The sequence below is a fragment of the Stegostoma tigrinum genome, chromosome 29, assembly GCF_030684315.1.
Source record: "Stegostoma tigrinum isolate sSteTig4 chromosome 29, sSteTig4.hap1, whole genome shotgun sequence".
NCBI classification, from domain to species: domain Eukaryota; kingdom Metazoa; phylum Chordata; class Chondrichthyes; order Orectolobiformes; family Stegostomatidae; genus Stegostoma; species Stegostoma tigrinum.
The window spans coordinates 21,381,827-21,408,622 of NC_081382.1; the positions used below are offsets into that span (position 1 = coordinate 21,381,827).

A 26,796-nucleotide genomic window follows, 5' to 3' on the forward strand; every position below is an offset into this window, starting at 1 on the left:
ATAAAAGAATTTTTTAAAAAATTCATTCATGGAAAGTGACATTACTGCTGAGCCAGTATTTATTGCTCATACCTATTTACTCTTGAGAATTTATCAAAACTTTGATTAAAGGTTTATTCCAATTTTAGACATATGTGCTTTTACTACTATTAATTATTTTTGAAATCAACTTTCTGAAGTTAGAAATCACAATTGGTTGGTCACATCTGTTAGCATAAAAAGTCAACATTTAAACTGTTAGACCAGCAAGAGGAGAGATAACAAGGTGTAGAGCTGGATGAACACAGCAGGCCAAGCAGCATCAGAGGAACAGGAAAGCTGATGTTTCGGGCCGAGACCCTTCTTCAGAAATGGCTGTTCTGTCTGGCTTATAGTGCCTGAAATGACTGAGCTGTGTCATGCAGAAGGAGAGCCTCCTTCTCTTCATCCTCCTCTTCAGAAGACTGCTCCCATTAGCGAGTTTTGTGAAGCTTTGTACTCAGGTTGAGGTTCTGGATGTGAGTTTGCTTGCTGAGCTGGAAGGTTAGTTTTCAGACGTTTCGTCACTTTTTTTTTAAATTTGAAAAAATATACTTTATTCGTAAGATGTACAAAAAATAAAACATATTTACACACCTACCCAGTCATGCAAGCCGCTCCGGGTTACCTAGGGGGTACACACACCAACTAAAGGGAAAAAAAACAAAGCAAAGAAACACCCCAGCAGTTGTCACCCCGCACAGTCCCAGTTGGACCCCTGACCAGTTGGGGAAGGCGCCAGCTGGGCCCAGTTACCAGATAGGGTTCTTTTTTCTATTCTGGACGAGGGGTTTCATACGGTGGTCTTTCCCCACCGTGCCTTGGCCGCGGCTGCCCCAAGCTTTAGCGCATCCCTCAGCACGTAGTCCTGGACCTTGGAGTGCGCCAGTCTGCAACACTCGGTCGGGGTCAGTTCTTTCAGCTGGCAGACCAGCAAGTTGTGGGCAGACCAAAGAGCGTCTTTCACCGCATTGATGGTCCTCCAGGCGCAGTTGATGTTGGTCTCGGTGTGCGTCCCCGGAAACAGCCCCTAGAGCACGGAGTCCCGTGTCACGGTGCTGCTCGGGACGAACCGCGACAAATACCACTGCATCCCCCTCCAGACGTCCTGCGCATAGGCACACTCCAGAAGGAGGTGATCGACAGTCTCGTCCCCCCCGCAGCCACCTCGAGGGCAGCGTGCAGTGGCACAGAGATTCCGGGCATGCATAAAGGATCTCACTGGCAGAGCCCCTCTGACTGCCAGCCAAGCAATGTCCTTGTGCCTGTTTGAAAGTTCTGGCGATGAGGCATTCTGCCAAACGACTTTGGCAGTCTGCGTGGGGAACCACACGACGGGATCCACCCTCTCCTTTTCCCAAAGGGTCCAGAGGATACTACGTGCTGACCACTGCCTGACGGCCTTGTGGTCAAAAGGTGTTTCCTTTCAAAAACTTCTCCACGAAGGACAGGTGGTACGGGACGGTCCAACTACTCGGAGCGGTCCGCGGCAACGAGGCCAGGCCCATCCTTCGCAACACCGGGGACAGGTAGAACCTCAGTAAGTAGTGACACTTGGTGTTTGCGTACTGAGGATCTACGCACAGCTTGATGCAGCCGCATACAAAGGTAGCCGTCAGGGCTAGGGTGGCGTTCGGTATGCCCTTTCCCCCATTTCCCAGGTCTTTGTACATGGTGTCTCTGTGGACCCGGTCCATCCTCGATCCCCAAATGAAGTGGAAGATGGCCCGGGTGACCGCAGCGGCGCAGGTCCAGGTAATAGGCCAGGCCTGCGCCACAACCTGTTGTATGAGGTGCGAAAGCCCCTCGCACCTGACAACCAGGTTCTTACCCGCGATGGAGAGGGACCGGAGCGTCCACCTGTCCAGCTTCTGCTTAAATTTGGCGATACGCTCCTCCCAAGTCTTAGTGCATGCCCCAGCTCCACCAAACCAAACACCCAGCACCTTCAGGTAGTCTGTCCTGATGGTAAAGGGGATGAAGGAGCGGTCGTACCAGTTCCCGAAGAACATGACCTCGCTCTTACCCCTATTGACTTTGGCACCCGAGGCCAGTTCGAACTGGCCGCAGATGTCCAACAGCCTGCTCACCGACCGACGATCGGTGCAGAAGACGGCGACATCGTCCATGTACAGAGAGGTCTTGACCTGAAGGCCTCCGCTGCCTGGGATAGTCACGCCCTTCAGGCTTACGTCCTTCCTGATGGAGGCGGTGAAGGGCTCCACACAGCACACGAACAAGGCAGGAGAGAGCGGGCAGCCCTGCCTGACTCCAGATCTAACAGGAAAACTGTCAGATTCCCACCCGTTGATCGAGACTGCGCTAACGATGTTGGCGTAGAGCAGCCGGATCCAATTGCGGATGCCCTCCCCGAACCCCAATTTGGAGAGGACGTCCCTCATGTAAGCATGAGAGACCCTGTCGAAGGCCTTCTCCTGGTCCAGGCTGACGAGGCAGGTGTCCACCCGCCTGCCCTGTACGTAGGCGATCGTATCCCTGCTGAGCGCGAGGCTCTCAGCGATCTTCCTGCCCGGCACAGCACAGGTTTGGTCAGGGTGAATCACTGACTCCAGGACAGACCTGACCCGGTTGGCAATGACCTTGGCCAGGATTTTGTAGTCCACGTTCAAAAGTGAAATGGGACGCCAATTCTTAATTTCTTCCCTCTCCCCCTTGCTCTTGTAAACGAGGGTGATGATGCCCTTCCTCATGGACTTGCACATTTCCCCTGCCCGAAGCGCACTATCGTACACCTCCAGCAGGTCCTGGCCGACCAGGCCCCACAGAGCGGAATACAGCTCGACCGGTAAGCCGTCGCTTCCGGGAGTCCTATTCCTCTGCAAGGACTTGAGGGCTCTGGTCAGCTCGTCCAGGGATAATCGGCCGGTCCAGCCACTCCCTCGTGCCGTCGTCTAAGACCTCCGTGATAGACGACAGGAACGACTCGGAGGCCGTGCTGTCCGTGGGCTTCGTGTCGTACAGTCTGGCATAGAAGGCTCTGCTGATCCTCAAAACGTCGGGCTGAGACGACGTCACCGAGCCGTCGTCCTCCTTCAGCCGGCTAAGCACAGAGCTCTCTTTGTGCACCTTCTGAAAGAAGAAACGCAAGCACGTCTCGTCCTGCTCCACGGAGCGGACCCTGGACCGGAAGATTATCCTGGAGGCCTCCGCGGCAAAGAGCGAGGCTTGCTGGCCCCTCAACTCGCGGAGGTCCTCCGTGACATCGACCCCCATCAACTGCAGAAGGAGCAGGTTCTGCACCCTTTTCTGGAGTCGCGATAGCTTTCCCCGCCTCTCTCTTGCCTTCTGAACACCCTTGAGGACAAAGAACCTCTTGATGCTCTCCTTCACCGTCTCCCACCAGTCGCCTGGAGACTCAAGGAGGGGTTTCACGGTTCTCCAACCGGCGTACTCCCTCTTAAGCTGCTCGACGTTCTCTGGGGTCAACAGAGTCATGTTGAGCTTCCACGTCCCCTTGCCAGCCGGCTGGTCATCCTGTAAGTGACAGTCGGCCAGCAGGACGCTGTGGTCAGAGAAGAACACCGGCTCGACACCGGTGGACCTGACCAAGAACGTCCGTGACACAAACAGGAAGTCTACACTTGAGCGGATAGACCCGTCTGGCCGCGACCAGGTGTACGTCTGCTGCGCTCCGTCTGCAGGGGTGCTGAAGACGTCGAGCAGCTTGGCGTCCTTCACCGTGCCCATCAGGAATCTGGACGTGACGTCCAGTTGAATCCCCCCACCCGCTGTCCCCACGCCGGATCTTCCATCTGCATCGATGATGCAGTTGAAGTCTCTGCCTAGGATGACCGGCCTGGACGTAGCCAGCAGGGGTGGAAGCCGCTGCAAGACGGCCAACCGCTCACTCCGTACCGCTGGGGCGTACACGTTGATCAGCCTCAGGGGAGCATTCCTGTAGGTGATGTCAGCCACTAGGAGGCGCCCCCCCCAACCACCTCCTGAACTTGAGAGATGGTGAAGTTGCGCCCCCGCAGCAGAATCGCCAGGCCCGAGGAGCGACAGTCGTTACCCCCCGACCAGATCGAAGGCCCACAGGTCCAGGCGCCGGACCATTTCCCGTACCTGCCGAGGTGCGGTATCCCGCACTCCTGCAGAAACAGGAGGTCCGCCTTGATGGTGGTCAGGTAGGCCAACGTGGACACACATCTCGCGGTTGACTTGACGCTGCGCACATTAATGCTCGCAACTCGTACCCCCATTGTGGGCAGTGACCGCAGTACCCTCCCCAAGTCCAAGGTCCAGCCCCTCCATCTGTCCCTTCATGCCCATTGCCCGGGCTAACTGCTGGACGCTCTCCGTGCTCAGGAAACCGTCCGTGCTGCCTTCCGGGTGGCATCCCCCCGTCAGGGGTGCGGAGGCAGGAGGGTCCGGCTCCGGGTCAGGCTGGGGACGCGCTGTTTCCTCCTTCCCACCTGGAAGTTCCGGGGGGCCCTCCAGTGCTCCAGCGGCACTTGACTGGGTGTCGGAGTGAGCCTCAGGACGCCTCCCGTCACCTGGAAGCGGGGTGCTGCTTTCCTTCCCCCTCGAGACCTTTAACTTCTGCTTCGGGTGGGCCCCCTCCGAATCCTCCTCGTCAGAGGAGCTCTCATAGCCCCCCTGTAGCTGCCTCTTCCCGCCTGATTGTTGCGGTTCTTGGCCCCGTCGACGCACCTTCCTCCTCGCTTTCCGGACTGTTGTCCACTCCCCTGGGTCGCCTGTCGCCGCCTCCATTGGCTCCGGGTTGTCGGGGGGGAAATCGGAGCCTGCAGGGGTGCTTTGCTGGTCTCGGGCCCATCCTGCATGGCCTGGCCCTCCTGCACATTAGTGGGGTCCTTGCTGGTCCCTGGTGCCTTCCTCTCCTCCGGGGGGGCTGGCCCCGCATTTCCCCTGCCGGCGACCTGGGCGTAGGTGGTACCCCACCGCGGGCATGCCCTATAGAAGTGGCCCGCTTCCCCGCAAAGGTTGCAGCTTCTCTCTCGTGGGCAATCCTTTGCAAGGTGTCCCTCCTCCCTGCAGATGGTGGCTTAGCAGTCGGCCGCCATGTGACCTGACCTAGCACAGGCATGGCAGACTTTAGGTTGCCCTGCATAGGTCAGGTAGCCCCTGCTCCCGCCGATCGCGAAGCTGGACGGGGGGTGTGCGACATTCCCGTCTGCGCCCATCCTCAGCGTCACCTTGACCTGCCTCTTACTCGCCCAGATGCCAAAAGGGGTCCACGATGTCAGTTAGGTCCCCGTCCACCTTCACATACCTTCCGAGGAAGGTCAGGACATCAACTGCTGGCACATGCGGGTTGTACACGTGTACAGTCACCATACGGCTCCTCTGCGCTGGCATCACAAACAGTGGGACAGCGGTCAATACAGAGAGGGGACCCTCACCTCCTTTCTCCTTGAAAACCTCCAGGAAGCGCTCGCAAAGCTTGGCACTCCGGAAGGTCACGTCGTAAAAACCTCCTCCGGGGAAATCCTGCAGGCAGTAAATGTCCGCAGCAGCAAACCCACAACAGTCCAACAGGACCCTCTTCACGAAGAAGGTGCGGTCCACAGGTGCATCTTCATCCACCTTCTTTACAGAAACACGGGTGGTGTTCCGGACCCCCTGACCTGGGGCACGAGCACTTGCCGCAGCCATCGTTGCAGGTTGGCTGCTCCCCTGAACCAGCGTTAGGCCGAAGCCAGCATTAAGATCCACTGGTCGCAAGGGTGCACAGCCAACCCGACGTCCTCCTTTCACCTCCAAGATAGCACTCTCGTCCTCTCGGTCCACAAGAGAGTGGGTCTTTATTGCGTTCGAGATGTAAGCTAGTTCACTGAGCTTGCCAGTTTGTTCCCAGATGTTTCATCACCATTCTAGGTAACATCAACAGTGAGCCTCCGACGAAACACTAGTGTTATGTCCCACTTTCTATTTATCTGGTTGGGGCTCCTTGGGTTGCTGATGTCATTTCCTGCATTGGTGATGTGACATCACCAACACAGGAAATGACATCACCAATGCAGGAAATGACATCAGCAACCCAAGGAAACCTAACCAGATAAATAGAAAGTGGGACATAACACCAGCGCTTCGTCGGCTCACTGATGATGTTACCTAAAATGGTGACGAAACGTCTGAAAACTAACCTTCCAGCTCAGCAAGCAAACTCACTTCCAGAACCGCTCCCATTCCCCAAGCTCCTCAGCATCTATCGCATCATCTTGTTGCACGACACACTAGGATGATGCAGCACACTCTGTTTGTGCTGTAATGAAGGACATTTCAGACCAGCAGAAACGCATCTTCAGCAGCCCCATGTCTGCTCCATCCTGAAGCATGGACTGCACTGTATCTCGCTAAATAATCTATCCAACCCAACCCTGTCTCCATCCTGACTTCTCCACCCTCTTCCTCATCCCAACTCTACCCCTCCCAATCCACCTCATTCACCTGCCACGCGACCCACATACCACCCTACCTCCGTATTCACTTACCTCATCCACTTTACCTATTTACCTTACATATCTTTCTGTAGTTTTTCTGAGGCAATTGAACTTTATGTACTGGAATGCAGAGGCTAATGCCATAAAAAGTGACATAGCATTTAGGCAGTTTCTCTGCACTGCTCCCTCCAACATTTGCTGCATTGATTTGGTTGTTGTGGCTTTTCCATTGGTAGATGTCTCAAAAAAGCTGTGGGAGAATAAACATGTACGTTTTTTCCTGATCAAGGTGAGAAATGGGGTTTGCAATGCTGATCAGATGATCTGGGCCAATGAATTCCAGTTATGACTAATTATTCAACACTTTACATCATTTCTTCCAGTGTAAGCTGTGTCTCAAACAATAAGGAACCTGTAAAGTGAATAAGGGAGACAAAGAAATCTTTTTGAGAGTATTTTGCTTCCCAACGTTTTGTTAAACTCTAACTGTTGAATTTGTAAATTTGTATTATACAGCATCATAATTCTAGAATTAATATTCCATGATTGGATAAATGGAAAATTCATTTTAAATACTTCATTTACAATGTTGTGCTCATATATTCTAATTTTAATGGTCTCAGATGAAATGTCAAATATTTATGGTATTTTAATTAGAATTATATGATTAGATATCTGAAAAATCTACATAAAATATTAATTGGCTATTGTAAGTGTTGAATCTGTATATTGTTCCCATTTGTTCTCCTTTTTAGTGGTTTTAGATTAAATGTCAAATATTTATGGAACTTTAATTGGATTTTTAAGCTTGAGGACTCAACATTTTCTATTTCCTGTCTCGGGAGTACTCATTAAAATGATGAGACTGTGAAATAAATTTTGTGTAACTTTAAAGATGGGATTTATATATAATAAATAGAATTCTGAAGCTGTCTTGCAACTGCTTTGGATATGAATCAAACGCTTATTCCAAAAAAATTCTATAAAGATCTCAAGGATACATTTCCTAGAGAAATGCCTCCTGAATCTAAATTACTGTCGCCTTCAGGTGTCAAATGCAAATTCCTAATACTCAAAGTTCTGTTCTACCTTTGACTTCTCATTAAGTCCAGAAGCAAATTGAGCACCAACATCACATGGACTGCAATGGATCAAGAAGGCAGTTCAACCTTACTGCCTCAGGAGTAATTAAAGATGGTGTATAAATGTTCTTCTTGCCAACAATGCTCTGCATGAATTTAAAAATAAAGGCATCAGGCTTCATTGCTGCAGGATCATATCATCAGGATTGTGAATTGTTGTGAATTGTAAATTTGACATAATTCAACATTGATCACTAAGCACAAAAAGCTACCTATTTTCATCGGTTATTGGCTCATCCCTGCAGGATAGTTAGGACCAAGCTGTATAAAGTAGAGATATCTTGCTTTATTTCAGGGAACAGATCACTGGCCCTGTTACCCACATGCTTGTTGCCAGTAGCACACAGATGAGGATGACTGAGATGACCTGACCTTATTACTGGAGAAATGCAACGTAGCATGGGAAATTCCAAAGTGGGAGAAATATAAACATATTACTGCGACTACTTCTGGAAGGATGAATAAATTCCTCTTGTTTCATTCCTGAGGCTAGTATGACCGAGTTCTGAATTTTTAAACAGTTGTGTTTTTTTTTAAACCAATTCAATATCTCCTTGAACAGGACATTAAAACCAGGGGAAACAAGCCAGAGGGAGATAGCAAGAACCTCAGATGCTGGAGTCAGAATCAATACAATGTGGAGCTGGAGGAGTTCAGGCAGCATGAAAGGAACAGAAAAGTCAACGTTTTGGGTCAGGACGCTTCATCAGGACTGGGAGGGGGAAGGGAGCTGGGAAACAGAGGGAGGAAGGTGGGGCTGTGGAAAGAGAGGTGGGGATGGTGGTAGGTGAGTGCAGGTAGGGAGTGGTCGGGATTGGCCAGTAGGAAGGGTGGGGCAGATAGGTGCGGAGGAAGGTGGACAGGTTGTGTCAAGTCAAGGAGGCGGGGATGAAAGTGAGGGTTGGACATGGGATGAGGCTGGAAATGGGGAGATTTTGAAGCTGGTAAATTCTGTGTTCAGGCCATCGAGCTGTAGGCTCCTGAGGTGGAATATGAGGTGTTGCATTTCTAGTTTGCATGTGGCATTGTTGTAACACTGGAGGAGGCCCAAGATGGACATGTCACCCAGGGGGAGGTAGGGAGAGTTAAAATGGTTAGCAACCAGAATGTGGTATTGATTATTGCATACAGAGTGCAAATTGGTCACCGAGTCTACACTTGGTCTCACCAATGTAGAGGAGGCCTCATCAAGAACAACGGATACAATAGACCAGGTTGGAGGATGAGCAGGTAAGCCCCGTCAGATATGGAAAGTTTGTCTTGGACCTTGGATGGACATGAGAATGGAGGTGTCGGGGTAGGGGTAGCACTTCCTGTGGTTGTAGGGAAAGGTGTCAGGATTGGTGGGGAGTGTGGAGAAGATAATAGAGTCGCGGAGTGAGCAGTCCCTATGAAAGGTGGATAGGGGTGGGAAAGGAAATACCTCTTTGGTGGCGAGGTCATATTGTAGGTGGCGGAAATGGCGGATGATAATGTGCTGGGTGAGGACCAGGAGGATTCTGTCCTTATTTTTGTTGGGGGGTAGGGGTTTTGAAGGCAGAAGTGCGGGAAATGCTAGAGTTATGGTTGATAGCATTTTCAAATCACCAGAGAGGGGAAGTTGTGGTTCTTGAAATAGGAGGACATCTGGGATGTGCAGGAGTGGAATGCTCCATCTTGGGAGCAGAAGCGGCAGAAGAGCAGTCCTGATGAAGAGTTCTGACCTGAAACATCAACTTTCCTGCTCCTTTGATGTTGCCCAACCTGCTGTGCTCCTCCAGCTCCACACCGGATTGACTGAAACAAATCAATTGGGTCTCTGAGTCAATCAGTATTAAGAAACTGGTTTATTGTAAATCCACCCAAGTAAAGATTAAAATTTATACAAAAAGCAAAAGCTACCATCGATCCTGTGCCATTTCCACGCACACTCAAACACACACACCCACACACCCCCCATCCCCACCCCCACACAAACCACACACACACCAACTAAGGTATACATTAAAGGGAGGTAAAATTGGCAATAAAAACAGCTAAGTGAAGGAATTACATGTTCCAATGTTGACCTTTCTGTCATGGTGGGATTTGTAGTTGAGCTGGTTGTTCTTCTCAGAATGAATGATCGCTTCAAGCTACAATCAGAACTTTTCCAAAAGTTGAGTGCCTTAGCACCTGAAGTTCCTTTCATTTCTAAATACTTCATCACTGATCACTTCTAACATAAATAGGGCCTTAGCCTGAGAACTGCAAAACAAGAGAGATATTCCTACATTCCGTGAGGCTTTACTGCATTCTTGTTTATTGTAACAAAAGCACAAGCTTATAATTATAGTTTCTCATAGAAGGGGGTTTCAATGTGTACATCCTGGCTGTTGGCCCACAATGGGAGCCATCATTATTTGAAAAGAATATTGATGGTCCAATGTCAGATATATCTTTCAATATATAGAGGGGAAGATTCAGTCCTCCTTTTTGCTGAGCGATTTTCAAAGGATGTTCTGGCAATACCTGTATTTAGGAAGTCTCTTTTCCAGAGACATTTGAAGGTGTCATTGGGATATGCTTTTCAGGATGTGGTAGACAGTTTCAGCCATGTTTCTAAATAGGCCTTTGTAAATTCTTGATAAGCTTGGTTACTTTAGGTCAGGAAACTTTGATAGCTATTTTAAAATGTCTCTCAAAGCAAACTCAGATGCTTTTATGTTGGTTGTTAAGATTTAAAGATTAGGAGTCTAAATTTTACACCATCATGACAAAAATGTAAAATACGTGCGCTGATTCAAAAATAATTTAATGCACTAAGTTGTGCTATGCTTAAGAAGCAACATTAATGATGTTGTGATCCTAGCTGATGTTGTTACTGGACAAAACAGATGTCAGACTGAAATCTGCCAGACCTGCTGAGCTTTTCCAGCTAAGAATTTTGCAGTGAATAAGTCACCTGCTGACTCTCCAAGGCCTAACCATCATCTCCAGGAATCAAGTCAGGAATGTGATGGAATACTCCTCACTTGCATAGATAACAGCAGCTCCAACGACACTCCAGATGATTGACACATCCAGGGCAAAGCATCTACTCCCTCCACCATTGGTGCACACTAGCAGATGTATTGCAGAAATTCACCAAGGCTCGTTAGACATATCTTCCAAACCCATGACCACTACCATCCAGAAAGGGAACAGATATATGGGAACACCACCATTTGCAGTTTCCCCTCTCAACTTGGAAATATGTCATACTCTGTCAATGCCACTAGGCCAAAATTCCTTACCTCCATCTCTAAAGGCAAACAGCGGTTCAAGAAGGCAGCTCACCACCACTTTCTCAAGGGCAACTAGTGATGGGCAATATATGCTGGCCCAATCTTCAACATCCACATCTCAGAATGAAGTAAAAAAAACAAAACCAGAAAGAGTGCAGAAAAGATTTACAAGGGCACTTCCTGGACTGAAAGATTTGAGTTCAGGAGATGCTTATTTCCCTGGAGTGTGGGAAACTGAAGGGTGACCTTATAGAGGTCCATAAAATCATTAGGTGCATTGACAAGGTAGATATCCAACAGCTTTTCCCCATGGTAGGGGAGTCTGAATTTAGGCAGCATAGATTTAAGGTGAGAGGGAAGAGATACAGAAGAGTCCAAGGGGCAATTTTTTTGAACAGAGGATGGTGAGTGTCTGGAATGGTCTGCCAGATGTAGTAGTGGAGGTGAGTACAATAGTGTCATTTAGAAAACTTGGATAGGTACATGGATGGGATAGGTATAGATGGATATGGACAAAGCTCAGGCAAATGGAACTAAATTAATTGCGAAAACTGGGCAGCATAGACATTTGGATGAAGGACCTGTTTCCTTACTGTAAATCTCTATGACTGTAACTTTCTCTCACACTGTTTTAAACAAAATCACAATTACTATAAAAATGTTAACCATTAAACGCCTTTATTGGCAACAGGCCAAACCCACATACTGCTATATAAGTGACAAATGCTAAAATAATTAATATTAAAGTATATATAAATGCATATTAATCACACACCTCACATGACAATAATAAGTGATAATACTAGGTTGTGAAAAGTAATTTAACACATTAACATGACAGATATAAGAACAAGGTGAAGCTACTTAAATTAAGCAAGCTAAGGAAACAAAATCTGAATTGCAGCATTTCTTCTATTAAGGTAAGCTAAATATTGCACTAACAGCTTTTCACAACATTTGATGAAGAGTCCAGGTCCTATAAATAACTATGTGGTCAATATAAAACTCAACCCTTTGCTAAATTTTCCCAAAGAAATGATTCTGTCTCTCTCACAGCCTAATATGTTCATGTATTTTTGTTCATTATTAAAATACTATATGAAAACATGCAAAGTACTGATATAATAAATTAATTTGACATGCTTCTGCCTTGCAAATCCCAGACCTTGGAAGTAATTGCCTAAAAATACAAATTCTTCCATCTGCTGGTTTCTAGATGCATATTTGCTTTTCTCATTCAAATTTGTATAGTTGTAATTGATTTATTAAAAACTAATTATTATCAAACCCTGCAATGGGAAGAGTCACTGGCTAGCAGCTAGCATGGTAACAATGCCATGGCAACCGAGCCAATCATTTTGCCTTCAAAACACAGGAATTGATTTTAACCCAGGGTCCAAAACTGTCAGCCCACCAGAATTCAGGAACAACATGAGGCCCAGCCAAATTTAGAAGCTTGTTGTTCCTGCGCAGGTCTAATGGACTTTTTTGAGTAGCTAGTGGGAACAGCTTGGTTTTTCCTGCAGTCAAAGGTCTACCCCTCAACCTCTCCTGTAGCCTGAGGAAATAAAGTGGCGGTAGTAACTAAATTTGTAGATTTATCCTTACTTATTTATCCTTATTTAGAAGGAAAGAAAAGGAAAAATAAGAACAGGTAGAATAATAAGGGGGTGAGGAGTGAATCAAGGAGGAGCCCCCATTTGTGCATTGCATCCATAAATTCATAGACAACAAGTTATCTTCAAATGCTAGCGCCAACACCATTGTTATGAAGGAGAATACATGAGCCATACTGTGCACAGAAATATCCCACAACAACAATGATAATTATCAAATTACCTGAAGGGTCACCGGACTCTGCTTTCTCTCCACAGATCTGCCAGACCTGATGAGTTTTTCCAGCATTTCTGATTTAGTTTTTGATTTCCAGCATCTGAAGTTCTTTAAAATAGTCACTGGACCAAAAATGTTAACTCTCTTCTCCTTCACAGATGCTGTTAGACCTGTTGAGCTTTTCCAGAAACTTTGTTTTTGTATCTGAAGTTTTTTTAAATTACCCAATAATTCAAACACTAAACTGTCAAGTCACAGGCAAATTGCAGGATTGTACAGAGTCCTTGAGATTAGATCCCCTACTGTGTGGAAACAGCCCCTTCGGCCCAACAGGTCCACGCCACCCTAGGAGCATCGCACCCAAACCCACCCCCCTGAACACTACAGGCAATTTAGCATGGCCGATCCACCTAGCCTGCACATCTTTGGATTGTGGGAGGAAACCTGAGCACCCAGAGGAAACCCACGCAGACATGGGGAAAACGTGCAAACTTCACTCAGACAGTCACCCAAGGGTGGAATCGAACCTGGGTCCCTGGCGCTGAGAGGCTGCAGTGCTAACCTCTGAGCCACCGTGCCACCAAGCTGTGTCAGTCTTCCCTCTTCAGTGATGAAACATCCAGTGAGAGAAAGGTGACAGCACAGATTTATTTCTTGCTTAGAATATTCCAATGCTTACTCACTCACCACCTGGCTGTTAGAGCAGTGCATATTTGTAGTAAGTATTTTCACATTCATCCACAGTCCAACCAGTCCATGCTGAACATAATCCCAAACTAAACTATTCCCTGCTCCCTGATCCTGGCCCATATCCCTCCAAACCTTTCCTATTCATATACTTATCCAAGTTTCTGGGAAGGGTAGAATCTGTCTTTCCCAAATTTCCCTTCAATGTAGTGGTTAGCTACTTTCTTGAACTGCTGCAATCCATGTGATGTGGATATACCCACAGCACTGTGAAGAAGGGAAGTCCATGATTTCAACCTCATGACACTGGAGGAATGAGGGTTGGAGAGATAAACCAGCAGGTGGCGGTGCATTTGGTTTCCTTCTGGGTGATGAAAGTTGTGTATTTGAAAAGTTGTCACTTCTAAGCGATTTTGGATCTGGGCTCCTAGATCTCTTCTCTCCCCAGCGCAGTTTACATTCTTATTTCCTGAACAATACTTAAATTTTTCATATCAGTTGCAATCCCTGTGCTTACATGTGTTGAAATTCATTGCCAGGTTCAAAAACAATAACTGGAACTATGAGTTACCTTGGTTAATAACAACTGGACCAACAGAACTATTCTTACAGCTGCAGATCAATGAAACCATCTGTTGGATTAATGCATAACATGATAAATTTAAATGGAACTTTCAGATATGTTGTTTAATCTGATACAACATGATTGATTTTAACTACCAGCAGCCAAAATGGATGTAGAGCATGCGAAATGCCCAAGAGTGTGTTGTTGAATTTATTGATAACTTTGTGAGAAATTGGAACAGCGTGTGCCCCAATTCTCCAAGGGGACAGGCTATTGCAACATTATTTAAATGTGGCTGTTCAATTATGCCACCTGAAGCTGGCAAAATCTTAACAGCTCGTAGTGGCAATAACCATAAGACCATAAGACATAGGAGTGGAAGTAAGGCCATTTGGCCCAATAACACCTAGGTGATTTTAAATAGGAAAATTTGATGGAAATTTGGAAAGAATTCCTGATGGGCAAAGAATGCTCCCCTGTTATCATCCAAACATTCATATCTGGAACAAAACTGGTCAAAGAAGCCAATCATTAATTTCTATTGCTATTTGTGGTACTTTACAATGTGTAAATTAGTGGCTGTGTCTGTTAATATAGGCTACTTGGAATTGCAGAACTTGAGCATTGCTGATAAAAAGACATTTTTTTTGAAACCTTGAAAGAAAGGTTTGCTCAATGCCTTAACCAATAAGAGCCAAATTGCTTGGTTTAAATTTAAACAAAGCTTAGCTGTTAACTGCCAGGCATCGTGTAACTGGTGCATCTTCCATGGCAATCCCTGTACCAAACAGAATCCTCTTGTCAACCAATCAGCACTCTTGACTCAGACAAGGGTATCATGTTATAAAGTCACAGTCAGACCCTTCAGTCCAACCAGTCCATGCTGAACATAATCCCAAACTAAACTATTCCCTGCTCCCTGATCCTGGCCCATATCCCTCCAAACCTTTCCTATTCATATACTTATCCAAGTTTCTTTACTTTTGCAAATTGAGTGCAAGATGAAAAGCTTCGACAAAATGTGTTTTCCAGCCAGCAATTTTAGCTTCTGTTTTCCATCAAAATAAATCCGTGTTCATAAAATGCTTTCAAATGATTCTGAGAAATGAGTTAACATACTATATAAAAAATTGTAAAAGAAAATTCATCTCTTCTTTCACCCTAATTATTATAACACCACAGGGAATTGTGCCTGTGACAGAACAAGTTGTGTTTGTTCAAATTGCAAAATTGCAGTTTCATTTTTTTTTCTTTTTAATTAGATATAAAGAGAATAGCAAATGATTTCTCTGAACTGGCCAGAAGTAAAATAAAGGGAAAGACATAAAATGTGCTCGCTTTCACAATTCTTCTTCACTGGGAAATTTGAGCATGTTCTAGGAGCTAGCTGCAAAATTTTTTCTTATTTTAAGTGCATGCTGTAATTTCTGTCTATTTACCAGTGATGAAAGCTGTTTCAAGAATTCTGATCATGGCCAAATAACTTCTTGAATTTCCTTAGTATGAGATGAAAGGCCAAGGCAGCCAGAAAATTAGGATAGGTGGTGGAGGGAGGCATGCTATTGTGGTAAAGGTGGGGGTAATAGATTTCATAGAATCCCTACAGTGTGGAAATAGGCCCTTTGGCCCAACAAGCCCACACTGACCCTCAGAGCATCCCACCCAGATCCATCCCCTATAATGCACCTGAACCCACACAGACAGTCACCCAAACTTGGGTTCCTGGCACTGTGAGGCAGTGTTGCTAACCAATGAGCCACTGTGCTGCCCCTCCTGCTCCTAGTCAGGATTACTAGTCTCTTAATATTATCACTGTACCACTGCATTTCCTGGGGAAGGGGATAATGCTGTGTCTTTAACAGAGAGAAAATACTTCAGTTAGGCAACCAGACTAACCAGCAAATAAAATTAATAATTTTATGTTTTAACAGGTTTGTAAAGGTCACGTATAATGGAAAGCTGCAGCCCAATGAGCAGAGTAGCAAAACTAAGAGAAGGATCACGGCTGTGGAATGGAAAATATGTCTGATTTTATTCAAGTCCCATACAGATGCGACCACAGAGAAAAGCATCATCTGCCGTGGACTCAGAGTTAGGAGGATTCAAACAGAATAAATAAGGATTTTTCAATCTGGTGGCAAGGTGCCACAGACACATGTGAGAAGAAAAGTGAGGCACGACTTGAACACCATACATGACCTTTTTAAATCTGCGGAAACAAAGAAGCTAATAATATATTTGCTGGTTGCTCTGCTTGCCTAACTAAATTATTTTCTGTCTGCTAAAGTCGTAACATTATCCACATCCCCAGAAAACACAGTGGCACAGTGATAATATCAACAACCTAGTAATCCAAAACACCAGGCTAATGTTCTGAGGACTGGGCTCAGATCCCATCCCACCCCTGGTAGTTAGTGAAATTTGAAATCAGTACATATCTGGGATGAAAGGCTGACCTGGTGATGACCATGTAACCATTAACATTAAAAGCTCATCTCGTCTACTAATGTCCTTTAGGGAAGGAAATCTGCCATCTTTACTTGGTCTGGCCTACATCTGGCTCCAGAATCCCTGAAGTTGACACTCTGTTGCACTCTGGACAATTAGGGATGAACAATAAATACTGTCTGAGCCAGTGTTGCCCACATGCTTTGAATCAATACTGGAAAAGAAATACAAACAGAAGTAGAGATGATTTTGTTCCTCCATCTCCGTGGTAACATAGGCAGTTGTTCTTTAAGGGATGTGCTGCCTCTGCACCATTCACTGAAACATTTCAAAAGAGCTGCAAGATGTTTGTAGAATGAAGGTTATTGGCTCTGCAAAAGTAGTTCAAGATTTACAGCTGTCAACGTGTTAAAGCCTGATGTATGACTATTTGTTGCTTCATAACGAAATGTATTTTAGCAAACAATAGACAACCACAAGGCAATGCTTCATCAATAAACTTTAACAGAAGAATGGAAGCCAACATCTTAAAAAAATGTTAATGCTCTCATTTTTAAATAGGCCATGTTTCCAGTCATGAAAATGAAACCTGGCACTTCAAGGTATTGAAGTCTTCGACCAAATGCAACCTATTTAAAATGTATGAACTCATCTAATGAATATTATGGTAATAAAAACATAATTGAGAAGATCACTTTACAGGGCTCTGTTTGACACTAGTAACCAGTGTTGGTGCATTGTACTAACTGAACCCAACATTATAGCTAGTATCTAACTTCCAGTCACAGTGAGATTCAGCATTGAATAATGCGCTGTGATGTTTCCGGGCCAGATAGCCTCCTAATTTAGTTGCATACGGATAGGAAATGACAGTAGCTATGTTGTGAGACATATTTGCCTGTACAGCTGAGATCATAAATTACCAGCGCAAAAGCCTTCTGACTGCAGATCTGTAACTTAATTAATGCAAATCACTGCCAGCTAGTTCTTTTAATTAATCGGTACACTTTGTCATTTATAAATCATCACAATGCACTGCTCAGAAGAAACATTCACTGGAGTCTAACCGTAGGAAATAAACTGAACTGAATGCTTTCAACCTCAAAGTATTTACTTTGAATTCCAACATTTTATTAGAAGTTTCTGGTAAACTGTTTATAAATAGCCTACATTTTCAACAAACGGCCACTATTTTAGTTTATAGATCTGGGTCAAAAAAGGCTGGGAATTTGCTCAGAATATGCCTCACCATGTCCCTCTGTTTTTGGACTCTCCACTAATTTCAGTTGAAATAATTGAGACAGGTGTATGAGTAATATTTGAGGAGAATACCATTGTTCTCCATTTCCTGTTAGGTGCCCATTTGAATTTAGGACATGAAGGGCTCTCAAGTTAACCCAAATATCTAATGCTGAACAGTCAGCAAGCAAAGAGAAAGAGCCCTACCAGCAGTCAGATCCTGTGCAGGTATTCAAAGCATTGCCCTACATAAACTTTGAGAAATGTAGGATTCTAAACAAAACATTAGCGCTGTCCTCTTCATTAATGCTCAGAAATACCAGCCTAAATTCTGCACTCAAATTTGCACAAGAGGCACATCTTTCTTATTTAGATAACTGAACAAAACGGTTGCTAAAATAGTGGAGGACACTCAACTTCACTCAAAGAACCAGTTTAGGAAGTCCTGGCAGTGAATTCAGCAATGTCAGTGTGAGTTTTTCAGTAAAAGCCAAAAGAACTGTGGATGCCGTAAACCAGGAGCAAAAACAAAGTTGCTGGAAAAGCTCAGCGGTTCTGGTAGCAGCTGTGGAGGAGAAAACCATATTAACATTCCTAAGGACCTGTTCTGACGAAGGGTCACTGGACCCAAAACATTAACTCTGTTTTCTCCTCCACAGATGCTGCCAGACCTGCTGAGCTTTTCCAGCAACTTTGTTTTTGTTCGTGAGTTGTTCAGTGTTTGTTAGGTTTTTATGAGACTAAGAAGTACACAAAGTACTTAATGAAGCTGAAGTCAATTTTTTGGCAACAGCTCAGGAATTCCTCTGTCTGGAGCATGGGGCCTGGATTTAGATAGACTGGTACAAGAAGATAGACAAATGTTTGAGTTTTGGTTTTGAGTTATGTTTGGATTCAGTAGCAGTACTGAAGTGGGGATGTAAGCTGATAGTAGAAGCACAAGGAGAAACAAGGTCAAAATTGATTTATGAAACATTGCCAACTATCTTGAAGATACTGGTTGGCACCTGGGTCTGTGGTAAATAAAGATAGAGATGAATTCAGATGTTAGAGGATCGCCAAGCCTATTTGTGAAGAACAGACTGAGACCAGTAAAACTAGATATCTGAGCATTCTGTTAATGAACAAATGAACCAAATCAAATCAAATAAAAATTAAAATAAGACCATTCCTTCAGAACAAGAACAAAACTACAAAAGGAAACTTCAAAACAATATTTTTTTCCAGAGGGTAACAATACACTCCATTCCCCACAGTGTGCACCAGTTATAAAAAGTTATATATTGTGTAATTAAATAATTAATACTCAACCTCTTTCTCCAAATTAAAATTAATAAGCAAACAAAAATTTTCATAAGATCTTAAATAATAATACTATGTAAAATTATTATACAATTGATCTTCAACATATTCCATACGTTATCTCTGTCTTGAAAACAAGAAGAAATTTCAACAAGATTGCAACATAAATATATTCTTTTTTATAATTTGTTATAATACAAAACATCCTTCTTCAAGAACGTTCAACAATGACTTTGGACAAATACTTCTTTTTCACGAAATAATCCAATAGCTGGTGACTAATGTTGACATTTCATTTTTGAAAAAGCTTTTCTTTCCAGCATCTCTTCTGTGCTAATATGATCAAACCTCAATCTCTCTTCTGTGACTCTTTGTCAAATGGATATTGTCCCAGAGTGAGCAGTTGTTGATCTAGCATTTTATATGCACATTTTATCTCAATTTCACCTTTTATAGGAGTTCCTTCAAAATACTTAATAAATATATAGCCACTTCTACGTGCACCAAGCTTATCTGCAGCTATGATACTTTCAAGTAATCTCTTTATCTTTATCTTAATCATGTCGAGTATTCTCAAATGGTTTGACTATCATGTTTCAAGATTCATGTTTTGCCACCAATCCCTAACACTTTCCCTGGGTCTCTCCATTTCCTTTTGCCCTTGCTTCTTGTAATACAGTATGTCCCCAGAATTAAAATTCTTTTCTGACAAGTGGAAAGCCCTTGTGATACTTTCAGAAACCTCTGCCTTAATAAATTGCTTTTCTATCTGTGTGCATGGCATACAAATGTCCTCGAAAAACTGAATCGTAGTTCCTTCCAAAGCTGGGGAATGATCTGATTTTAGTGAAGGCATTTTCGGATTCCGGCCAGAAACTAACTGACAAAGATTGCCAACCAAATCATCTGAAACATACTCTTTGCCTATGCACTGCCTGTGCTAAGGCATTTGTCAATTTACAGTTCAATTGGTCAGCTAAAGTTTTTCACAGCATTTCAGCAATAACGCTGTGACTTCTTTCACAAATCCCATTACCAAAAGTGCTTTCTGCTGATATGCATTTTGCTGCCCAATTTAGATTCTCATACATACTCCTAAATTTCTCATTGGCAATTTCTTCTCCACTGACTGTTAGAAAGTTGGCCAATGCTCCCAGTTCCTTTCCTGTCTATCTTTCTATTTATTTCACAATGATTACGTTTTGCCCTTAATTATAAATTACCGTTGACAGACTAAATCAACACTTTGGCCAATCCATTGGCCAGACAGTTGTTGGTGTCACACAGAGGGTCAGACACAGCAGACTGTGTGAGACCAGTAGTGCTCAGCATTATTGAGGCAGGACTGCACAGTTGAAAGTACTACTATCTTAACTAAAACACCTTCTCTCTTCTCAGGTGAAGATGAATAATACTGTGTGATCATTTACAAAGGTAAGCAGGAGCATTTACATGTTGCCTTCATCAACAATTATCCCTCAGATAATTGCTAATACATGTTCTGGTCCCCTGTACCTTCCCAAAAGTGTAGAAAATGGACTTATTTGGCACACAGCTAATATGATAGATTTAAAAAATGACTGAAGTCATTCGCAATGGTGCAAATGAAAATGCATTTGAATCTTTGAATTTAGTTATTTACATCAAATTATGTTGTTTAACTTCCAAATGTATAGACAAGACACACAGTCAAAATAAAGTTGAAATGAAAGATTAGGAATCAGCAGCTTTGCTAATCTCTTGAAATCACTTCTTTATCCCATCAATTGTTAACTTATGTGCCAACATACACCTCGCTCCCATTTAGCTAAACAATAATTGTTGTTGAAAGAAGTGCCCTACTTGCAGTATAGGATAAAGACAAAGTAATTTTAGCAACAGGTGTCTGCTGCGACATTATTGTATTCATGTATCTGCTGTCATCACCTATAAGCTCTCAAGCATGCTTTTCTACTCCACTACATCTTTTATTTACATTTTGTCCCTTGGGTGTATCAGTTTATCTACAAACACAGCTAAACTGTTCTTTGAACACTGAGCTTACCTGCGTAATGTAAACTCAGTTAGTTAGAGTCTTGAAAAGAGAAGAAAGATGTGAATTTTTAGATTTTCATAGCCAGAGCCAGTTAAGAGATAGTTTATTACATGTGGTAATAAGGTACATTTTACTTTGCTATGACAGATATTGATACAGACACTTGGAGGATCAGATGTCAGGCCTTACTCCTTCCAGATCCAAAGTTGTTCTGCCCACAAGTCCACAAGACATCAAAGCAGATGGTGCTTATGGTGCTCCTAAGTACAACTCTTTCAAACATGTATAATTGTAGTACATGATGGCTGGATTTGTCATCAAATATAAACTCCTGTGGTGGAAAATAATTGGAATTAGTAATTATGCTTGGGGTTAGCTGTCATTTTAATAGAATAAAAGTGAGCGTTAAAACAGCAGGTTGAGGAATACTAAACAGAAAATGAAATGTTTTTCTGTGCATATTGTGAACTAAAATTTCAAATTTAAGTGAGAAAATGAAGAATTCTGTGGCTAGAGTCATGTGGCTACATTGAAGAAGGGGTGAAGTAAGAGTGAATTCTAAATGTTCTTAAGTTTATTTCTCTTCTTAATGGTGTCAGTTACTATAAGGTATATCATTTTGCTATATTTTAATATTGTCTACTTTAAAGTTTGGATTTGAGCTCGTGGTATGTGGGTTTTGTTTGCATGTCTACAACATTTAATGAGAATTGTAGGTATTTCTGTAGTTGGTGATTTCTTTTAACCCATAAATAGTTTGGGAGAGATAGTTCTTGGAGGCTAAATGGGAATTTGTTAACATCAAGAAAGTTTATGTGAGTAAACGAAGAAACCAGCACTATGTTAGGGTTTAAGTTTACAAGGTTCTGGAAATTGTGTTTTTGTTTAGCTAAGAGGCTACACCCATAGCTTGGAAAAAGCTTTTGGTTTCAATTTTTTACAGTTTTGCAGAAGTCTTGCCTGAAGTTGAATGTGTAAAACAATTGCTCCTGATGAATGGAATTGGTATAGAACAGTAAAGAAGTAGGTTGCCTTAGTGTAATCAGCTTAGGTCAAAAGTTCCAGGATAGAATCTTTTGGCTAAAATCCTGAAAGAGTTACTTGTTGCAGAGAAAATCTATGCTCAGTTGAACAAAGGGTCAAGGATCGGCTACCAATTCACAGGGCCGGAAATTGAAGCAGCTGTTAAGTCAACCTCTATGTATGATAGGGAAAGATATTTTCTTAGATTTTTTTTAAATACTGTATTGGGGGTGTTGTTGGGGTTAATGGGATTGTAGTTACCTGTGTTTCAAAATCTTTTCAGGTTATGTTATATGTAACTAGTTTGATTTATTCTTCATTGCTTTTGCACAATACGCTATTTTTTGTCAAAAGCAAACCTGCAGCATTGCGTGTTTGTGTTTCTGTGAAATGCTATCTCATTAAAAGAAACAAAAATATGATCTATCAAGCCAGATTTCAGTCTGGGGTCGAACTTGCCCAGTAATACAGCTGGGGTTCTGAGGGCTACTCAGAAGTAATAAAGGGCAATAAATTGAAAAATACAATATTTTCACTGATTTTTTTTTATAATGGCCTAGCGAGGACAGATTTATCTGGGTAACCTCAGTATTGTATACCTTAAGTCATAGCTATGTTATGGAATATAAAATTGCAGAAGAACAGTGTCTTATTAATATAATTGTAATATTGTTACATTTGCCTGAACCATGGGTGATTTAGCAGTTCGGATCAGAAATTGGCTAGCTGTAGGAAGACAGAGGGTGGTGGTTGATGGGAAATGCTCAGCCTGGAGGTCAGTTACTAGTAGTGTACTTGCGAAGATCTGTTTTGGGGCCACTGCTGTTTGTCATTTTTATAAATGAGCTGGATAAGGGCGTAGAAGGGTTGGTTAGTAAATTTGCAGATGACACTTAAGTCGGTGGAGTTGTGGATATTGTGGAAGGATGTTGCAGGTTACAGAGGCACATAGATAAGCTGCAGACCTCTGCTGGGAGGTGGCAAATGGACTTCAATGCGGAAAAGTATGGGGTGATTCACTTTGGAAGGAGTAACAGGAAAAGACTACTGGACTAATGGTAAGGTTCTTGATAGTGTGGATGAGCTGAGAGATCTCGGTGTCCCTGTGCATAGATACTTGAAAGTTGCCACCCAGTTTCATTGGGTTGTTAAGAAGGCGTAAGGTGTGTTAGGTTTTATTGGTAGAGGGATGGAGTTTCAGAGCCATGAGATCATGTTGCAGCAGTACAAAACTCTTTTGCGGCCACACTTGGAATATTGCGTACAGTTCTGGTCGCCGCATTATAAGAAGGTCGTGGAACATTGGAAAGGGTGCAGAGGAGATTTACCAGGATGTTGCCTGGTGTGGAGGGAAGGTCCTATGAGGAAAGGCTGAGGGACTTGAGGCTGTTTTCGTTCGAGAGAAGAAGGTTGAGAGGTGACTTAATTGAAACATAAAATAATCAGAGGGTTAGATAGGGTGGATAGGGAGAGCCTTTTTCCTAGGATGGTGATGGCTAGCACAAGGGGACATAGCTTTAAATTAAGGGGTGATAGATATAGGGCAGATGTCAGAGTAGGTTCTTTACTCAGAGAGTATTAAGCGCGTGTATTGCCCTGCCTGCAACAGTAGGAGACTCGCCAACCTTAATGGTATTTAAATCGTCGTTGGAGAAACATTTGGATCGTAATGGAATAGCGTAAGTTAGATGGGTTTCAGATTGGTTTCACAGGTCGGCACAACATCGAGGGCCGAAGGGCCTGTGCTGCGCTGTAACATTCTATGTTCTATGTTCATTGTTAACCTGCAGTAAAGCAGCTTCCCCTAGGAAATGTTTGGTACTCGATAAACCACTGAGTAGCAAATTATGAACTCAGAGTTTTAGTAATCCATCATTTTTGAACTGCATTTTTAGCTCTGTGGCTATCTGGCATTCTTGAGTGTTACTGAAGCATTAAAAAATGTTACTCCTGTAGGTAAGACATTTGACTGCTAACTGCCGAAGACAGGGAAAAATGTTCTCCTCTCATTCCTTGTTAGATCCACAAGTTGTGTTTACAGCAGTGAGGAAGGTAGAAGTTTAAACTAGTTTTGTTACAACTCATTAAAATTTTGAATTTTACCTGAGGCAAAGCTGGGGATTGAGTGGAACAATAAGTTATTCTCAATTCTCACAGCTGAATAAATAACTAAAATGTATTCAATGCTATAAACTCGCACACATGTGATAGAAGCTCAGAAATCATCATGTGCTATCAACCTTGAGTGTTTTAAATTGCTGACTCCATTTTCCTGATGTTATAAACAAAGATTTGTTCCTTGAGGCAAATCATATTTGATTAATTAAATTCATCAGGAAGTAACACAAGGTTATATCACTCGTGATGAGCATTAACAAGTAGCTAGTTTTGTATACATATTCCAGTTGTATAGATTTAAAAGGGTTTCTAATTCTAACAATAACCAGTGTTTAGTGAACTTTGCAAGAAGGAATTCAAATAATTACAAACGCCCTGTAATCTATGGACAGCTCTGAAACAATGGTCTCACACACATGCTTTCTGTTCTCTGGATGGACAGAGGTAGGGCATACAACTGAAGGTGTGTGTCAGGATCCTGTGGAATTCTTGATGCAAGAACTTAAGGGAATCCCTGATTCATGAATGTACGACTAGCAAATGCTCATACTCATCAATGCAATGCCAAAAATGGTTTTAATTTTTAAATATCTGACGTACAAACACATCTTTACTTACAAATGACTGCTTTCCATTCTCCTGTACTGGGTTCCAACTTGCAAACAAATTGACTTGTAAATGGACTTCAGAATGGAACCAGTCTACCACTCAGGTATGTAGCAGCTACTCAGGAATGTTGATGAAGGGTCTAGGCCCAAAACGTCAGCTTTTGTGCTCCTGAGATGCTGCTTGGCCTGCTGTGTTCATCCAGCTTCACACTTTATTATCTTGGATTCTCCAGCATCTGCAGTTCCCATTATCTCTGAACTCAGGAATGTTAAACTTTTTTATTGGGCAAAGTCCTACTCCCCAGGACCCTATGCAAATCTCTCAACCTTGAGGTAAAGTTGAGACAGATCTGTGGTATTTACTGTCAAAGTTACTCAGGAAATGTTAGACAGAGTCAAATCAAGTCTGATGCCAAGATCATTTCATGACCTGAGCCCCCAAACCTGATTAGCCACCTCCCCACTGACCTACGCAGCTCACCAATGACCCATCTCACTCAATTGTTCTCTAACATTCAGAGTGGAGCTTTAATCTTGCCATATGGCAGCAGGTGCCATGAAAAAGGGATGTGCCTCTTACATATTGACCTATACACCAGGTCTTCCACTGACTCTACTTCTCTCCAAGGAAGTTCCTGGGGATCAAAGTGCCCCTCTGGGTCAAAGTATCTTCAAGCACAACAACAATGCACCACAATTGTTACTGCTCGGAAGATTCAGGCCTTGGTGACATTTCCTTCAGACACGCTAATGGTGGGTGTCGTTTTCCTAGGATGGGAGATTTCAAAACAAGCGGGCACATTTTTAGAGGTGGAGAAGAGAGACTTAAAAATAAAATGAGGAACAATTTTTTAGACACAGCGTAGTTAGTGTGTGGTTTGAACTTCGAGAAAGTGGTGGATGCACACACAGTTATAACATTTAAAAGACACTTAGATAAATACTCGAATAGGAAAGAGTGGGAGAGATTTGGGTCAGGAGCAGGCAGGTGGGACCACTTTAGTCTGGAATTATGTTTGGCATGGACTGGTTGGGGCGAAGGATCTGTTTCCATCCTGTATGACTCTATGACACCTCTGGACTTTTCCCAATTATTGCACTCTACATCAGCAGGAAAACCTCTCCATGATTTAATCTTGGGAAATGTTCCTCAGAGCTCTCGAGAGTTAAACTTGGGAAGTCTGGAGGTGTAGTTGGAGTTCCAGCCAAGCTAATCCAAGCTTTCACACATGACTTTTATGTTTCATTGTTGCTTCTTTTGCTGAGCAAGTGCATCTCATCAGTGAAAACAAGCAATTTTCGTTCCAGTGCTGAAGCAGCACCAAACAATATCCCATTGCCTTGACAATGGGAAGTTACAGACCATTTCGTGGCTAAGTGGCTACTATCTTATGCTGATCCTACAGTTGACTGTCTTCAATTTGGGCTGGAAGACCAACTATCCACTGTCTGGGTTAATGTTGTGGCTCCCTTTTGTAAAAATGCTGCTTATCTGGCAACAACCTCAACCAATATTACAAAAAGATTCTTGTCGTGGATTCCAGTGAGGTTCGGAAATCTCACAGCGTTCAAATTGAACAACATGAGCAAAACAGTGTACAGCTAAATGCGGCCAAATACAATATATGTGAATAGACTTGCTAGAAATGAGCAAATATCCTTGATGTGATGTTAGGAAATTAGACTGTGGCACCTGTGAAAGCCTTGAAAGTCTTTGGTATATATTTACTAGCCAACTGGATTTGAGGTAACCAGATTTTAAAAAAGAGGATGTTTATTCTTAGATCCTTTGTTATTTTCAGTTTTTCCTGTCCATAATCTGTTGTTGGTCAGCACTGGTCAGCTATGCCCCTTGGTTAAATACACTGTGCCTCTAGCATCCTGGCCCCTCACACACATACTACCCAGATTCAAGGGATTCAGAGCACACATCAAGTTTGTTTGAGAACCCCAGTTTTAGCTCTTCAATGTTACCTTTCACCTCACAAAGCTTGAAATTCCACATACAAGAATTCACATCGGTCTTAAGTTTGAAAAACCCTTTTTGCAACCAACCTAATTTCAGAGCTGGATTTATCACCACATGCGGAGAAATCAAGGTCACTCAG

The 26,796-nt window shown here is 43.4% G+C and overlaps 1 protein-coding gene across 1 annotated transcript in view; it reads left to right on the forward strand.

The window, feature by feature from the left end:
• znf618 (zinc finger protein 618) overlaps positions 1-15,958 on the forward strand; it is a 228,833-nt gene extending 212,875 nt beyond the window's left edge. Inside the window, exon 16 of the transcript XR_009442777.1 lies at positions 15,847-15,958. The gene's annotated coding sequence lies outside the window, so the exon portion shown is untranslated. The remainder of the gene's footprint in view (positions 1-15,846) is intronic.
• Positions 15,959-26,796: the final 10,838 nt, after the last annotated feature.